Here is a 6,000-nt window from a genome sequence, read left to right on the forward strand (position 1 = left end):
CCATGCTGCCACACTGCCCTTTATCACAAGGGAATTTAGCAGGATGCTAAATAAGTAATATGCCTCTGTCTTTGTAATTTTAATCAAAAGTTTTTTTAAAAAATAACCCTCCAGCCAAAGTAAAAGCAAGAAATAATAACTTACCTGGATTGGATCAGTGATCCATTCAACCCAACAACATATTTGGGATGTGATTTTTCCTGATTACAATCTTTTTTTTTTTTTTTTTTTTTAATTGACTTTGTAATAATATTACATTAAAAATATATATGTGAGGTCCCATTCAACCCCACCCCCCCCACCCCACCTCTCCCCCCCCCAGCAACACTCATTCCCATCATCATGACACATCCACTGGATTTGGTAAGCACATCTTTGGGCACCTCTGCACCTCATAGTCAATGGTCTACATCATGGCCCATACTCTCCTCCATTCCATCTAGTGGGCCCTGTGAGGATTTACAATGTCCGGTGATTGCCTCTGAAGCACCATCCAGGGCAGCTCCATGTTCCAAAGACGCCTCCACCTCTCATCTCTTCCTGCCTTTCCCCATACCCATCAGCCACCATGTCCACTTTTCCCAATCCAATGCCACCTTTTCTATGTGGCCATTGGATTGGTTGTGTCCATTGCACCTCTATGTCAAGAGGAGGCTCAGATTCCACATGGATGCTGGATGCAATCCTCCCACTTTCAGTTGTAATCACTCTAGGCTCCATGGTGTGGTGGTTGTCCTTCTTCAACTCCATCTTAGCTGAGTGTGGTAAGTCCAATAGATCAGATTGTAGGTGCTGGAGTCTGTTGAGGCTTAGGACCTGGCTATCACATTGTCAGTCCAGAGATTCAAATCCCCTAAATATATCTTAAACCCCAACATTAACTGCACCTCCAGCACATTAGCATGAAAGTCTTATGAAGGAAGATCCCATCTGAGTCCAGATTCATCACACATAAACACCATTTCCAAAGAGGGGCCATCTGACCTGGTAGTTAACCCCATCGGCCATGACCATAACTCCCATGGGTCTCTTTAGCCCTCAAAGGAACCAATATCTGGGGGTTGCATCTGCTTTATCTGTCTCTCTGACTCTGCTCAGTTGTGCATGAGGGCAATCCTTCTGCCAGCCTCCAGACTCTTTTTTAGAAACTCGTAGCCATATAAACTCATTTCTCCTTTCCATTTCCCCCTTACTTTAGGTCAAACAGCATTTAAAAGTCATGTTATTTTATGTAGACAGGGATATTCTGCTGATCCGCATTGAACCTTCCATTTAAGGTCATTTTCCAGTTGCATCATCAGTTGGTAGTTGATAGTGGTCCCTCGGTGCCAGGGAGGCTCATCCCCGGGTGTCATGTCCCACGCTGGGGGGAAGGCATTGCATTTACATGCTGAGTTTGGCTTCGAGACTGGCCACATTTGAGTAACATGAAGGCTGACAGGAGGAAATTCCCAGGCACAATGTTGCTCTAGGCCTTGTTCTTATTTTAGGCTTATCAGCTCACAAGCATAGTCATTAGCATCAGGGGCTCACTGTTGAACCCTCACTCCCTCCCGGTCCCCGCCGCTGTACCTGGGAGACTGTCGCTGCTCCCCTAGGGACCACGACAGAGCACCACTGGCCAGGAACCCAGTACACCCCTGCTGTGGTTTTTAATTGTTGCCACTATGAGTATATCCAAGCATTACCATGCACCCTGGACATATGTTCTGTACAGCTCCCTGTCAGCCATATCACCTGTCATTGGTATCCCATACCAGTATCCCTCCATTGCCATTGTTGAAACACTCTGTGATCCAGAACTCCCCGAAATTTGAAGCCCAATATAATGTCATGGTCCCTTTGATTACAATCTTAACAGGAAAAAATTTCACAAGCAATTCAGCATCCCTTCATCATGGCTCTATTATTCATAAACATACAAAACATTTGTAATCCTATGATATTTCTCTTGGGTTACTATCTACCACAGGAAGTAGAGCTTCCAGGATTTGGTGAGACAGTCATTATTAGTCCAGATGAGACTATTGATGACATTTCAGAAAAGCTGGCACTTAGTTTCTGGGTGCCTCCCTCCTCCTTGCAGGTCAGAACATGGCAGTTAATCTTATGCTCTTGAGGCATCCTTCCTATCACATCTATCATAAAAAACTGCATGTGGTGTTGGATGTGTGGCTCAGGATTGTTTTAGGGAAAATTTGTCCCAAGAATGGGCACCGGTAGGGGCTGGGTACTATACCAGCTCGGTGTCTCCAGGCCAGATCAATTAGGAGCAGAACCACTGAGGGGTGGAGTCGTCGAGGGAGAAACCCAGAGGAGGTTGGTAGGCAGTGGGCAAGGGAGGGGATCCATGTTGAATGGATTTATAATAAAGCGTGTTTCTACAGCAGAGATGCAGGCTAAGTGTGAAAGAAAACCTTACAGATAAGGTAGTTGTGAGCATTTGTCAAGGCTTACTCCAAGACTGCTGCAAGGGCTAAATCCTTCTGAAAGCCAAAAAAAGATTGCTTAGAGAAAAATTTTATAGGAATATACAAAAAGAAAAGAATGCTTGGTTCAAAGTCACTAGGTTCTTGAGTGTCAGTTAGCAGGGTAGATAAGTGACTGGTTTCCAAGAACTAGACTCAGTTACATTCAAATTTAATAGAACTCCTTAAACATTTTATCAGAAAAAGAGTTAGAAATTAGAATGCTAATTTCTTCCCAGAAGAGGTGGCAATTTATGTCATATCATTTTTTCCCCTGTACCTCATTTTGGATGACTTATCTTTTACAGTAGTCAGAGTGTTTAAGGGTAATGGACATTGAATTCACTTGCCAAAGTTAAGAAGTGGAAACACTGTAGCACAGTGATTCTGAGCCTTGGTTTTGCAGGCAGACAGACCTGGGTAATCAAGCAAGGCCTCAGGTGATTCATGTATAAAATGAAGTTGATAATAATTTAGATCTTGGGTGGGGTATATTAAGAAAAACCAACTTAATCTTTGTGATTTCTTTCCCTGAATTTTTATAATGAACATTGGTCACTTTTATAATCATGACCATAACAAAAATAATGAAAATAAATTTTGTAGTAATTAGGAACCATGTCCCCACCTACCATGGCCCTTTAAGGGTCCTGAGGCAACTTCAAGCACTTTAGAAAACATTTGCATACCGGAATCTTAGAAAATGTTATTGGAACACTGAGCTCCTCACATCATGGGATCTGGCAAAGTCCTAAATGAAATACAATTTAGAATACAGTTTTCACACCCATATCACTGACTGTCTCTTCCCAATAGCCCACTGCTATGGTTATCCACTTAAAATGAAATTGGAGGAAATATTTCTGATGCCTTCTTGTTCAGAGGCATTGGATCCTCTTTTTGTCTTCTAAATGGATCATTAGCAACTTACCGGTGCCCTCTGCCAAACATCAAAATCCAGATCAACTCTTTTGTATGTCACATGAAGAACGTGCACTTCTTCCCCTTCTCCACCTTCAACCTTGTGTCTGGGAACCACAGCAGCCTGAGGTTTGGTGGCCTGCTTGCTCAACAGCCGAGTCCTGCCCAGGACCAAGGGACAAAGGGAAACCACCTGGCATCATGCAGCCACTCTAGAAGCCTCCGAGCAGCCAGGGCAGAGGCTTGGGTCCGACCTCCCCACAACCACTCCAGGCCTCTGTATGATTAGTCAACAAAAGCAATTTCCATGCTTCGAGAGCTGAGTTAAAGCAGCATTTAATGGGAAAGCAAACATTGCATTTATCTACTATAAATTCAATGCTTTTCTTCATTTGTCATTAATTCACTTATTTTGCCTATCTCAACACACCACACTTTACTGTAATTCCTTCTTCAGTCATACGATGGCCCTAAAAGACTGCAAGCTCTGGCTCCAGAGGGGACTGTGTCTACCTTGCTTAGTGCTGTTCCTTGCTTAGTGCTGTGCCTGATGACAAAAGCACAATGCACAAGCGGTCAATTCAATATGTGACGGCAACTGAGTCTATGAAATTGTGAAAGACAAAATACACTAGACAGTTAGGAGATGATTTCATTCAGGCTAATGCAATAGGGAGACTATTCATTTTGTGAAGGAATGGGAAGGAGGCCTGAGGTGTTAGAGAGGCAGGTAAACAGGGGAGTTATCTGTGTGTCTCATGGGAGTCTTGAAGGATGGAGTCAAGTCCTACCTGGGAATATGAGAGGGCAGGAAAAAGAAGTCTCAAAAGTTTAACATTGTCAAAATAAAGTACATAAAGCATGTGGCATGGAGACAAGAGCACATCGTAGGCACTTATAAACGGCAACAAGAGCAAAGGGCGTCCTCCATGGGACACTGTCACGAGAAGTTTCCTTGTCAGCAGCTGCTGCTGGCAGAGCCTGAGTCCTAGGCTGGTTTCCTTTTGAGGCTGCCTGCCAGGCTCCTGATACCGTAAAGGCCTATGTATCAGGCTGCAACCCTGGGAGGTTTGAACCTAGCAACATGCCCAATACACCCATATGGTAGGTGCTCCACAAGCACAAAAATTAAAAGAATGGTTCTCCTGAGGGCTACAGAGACCCACAAGTTCTTTGGTCATGGCAGATGGCTCTGGAGTTTAGTGCCATGTCAGTTGGCCCTCTTTGGAGTTTGTGTTCCTGGGTGTGATAGAGTTGGACTCAAATGTGACCTTTCTGCACATGTCTCTTCTGTCACTTTTACTGGACCTGTGGTTAGCCCTGAGGTTGGTGTATACTCAGGAGACCTGAATCTCTGGACTGTCCATGTGACAACCAGGCCCTGAGCCTCAGCAGAGTTGCAACTCCCACCCTCTGGTTTATTGAACTTACCCTGGCCAACTCACAGGGAGGTAAGGTCAACGACCACACCAGGGAACCAAGAGTGCCTATACCTGCAAGCAGGATAATTGCATCCATTATCCATGTGGAATCTAAGCCCCCTCTTGATATAGAGGGGGGAGTAGATATAATCATCCCAGGGTCCACAGGATGGAGGAATAGAGTATGGATTAGAGTGGACTTACTAAGATTCTACTATGGAACTATTGTGATTAGTAATGGAAGAAATTGTAGAACTGATGTGGAGAAAGTGGCCATGGTAGCTGCTGAGGGTAGGGAGAGGGAAGAAGAGATATGATGTGGGGGCATTTTCAGGACTTGGAGCTGTCCTGGGTGATACTGCAGGGACAGATCCTGGACATTGTATATCTGCCATGGCCCACTGGGTGGACCAGGGGAGAGTGCAAACTACAATGTAAACCACTACCCATGTGGTGTAGCAGTTCTCCAAAATGTATTCACCAAATGCAATGAATGTCCCACAATAATGAAAGAAGTTGTTGATGTGGGAGGAGTGGGGTGGGGGGATGGGGACCTCATTTTTTTTAATGTAACATTTAAAAAAAAAAGAAAGTGACACAGGCCCTGCCTTCCTACAGATGGCAGACATTCTCTATGTTATAAGTAGATATATTTGTCATGAGAAAAAGAAAACACCAAAACAAATATATAAAGTGCATTAATATTAAGAATTAAAAAGTGAAAATGTAACAAAATAAAATAGCCCTACATGAAAAAAAAAAAGAATGCAGGGCCAAGGGCTCAGGCTTTAGATTACCCAGCATCATGCTTATGATAGCCATCTCCCTCATTTTTTCTCTTGATAATGCATATATGTGTGGGTCACTTTGGGAGGATGTGGGGTTATGTCATTAGGCAAGATATTGATTCTAAGATACTTTTCCTGCATCATAATTTAGAATCATCTTTTAAAATATTTGGATTTTTTCCATCTGAAATGGATTACGTTGCACAAATTCACCCTGAAACTTGTCTACCACTTTCCTACCCATCAGCACAGCCTCCTGAGTTTTCTCTGCAGTTGGTACTCAGCCGCGTAGCTTTTCCCCAGTAGTTCAGCGTTAGCTACAGCCCTTTAGATCTCACTGTGTGAGCCCTTCTCTGGGTCATTTTTAAAGGCATTAAATAAGATTGGCCCAGCCCAATTCCT

The sequence above is a fragment of the Dasypus novemcinctus genome, chromosome 6 (genome assembly GCF_030445035.2).
Source record: "Dasypus novemcinctus isolate mDasNov1 chromosome 6, mDasNov1.1.hap2, whole genome shotgun sequence".
NCBI classification, from domain to species: domain Eukaryota; kingdom Metazoa; phylum Chordata; class Mammalia; order Cingulata; family Dasypodidae; genus Dasypus; species Dasypus novemcinctus.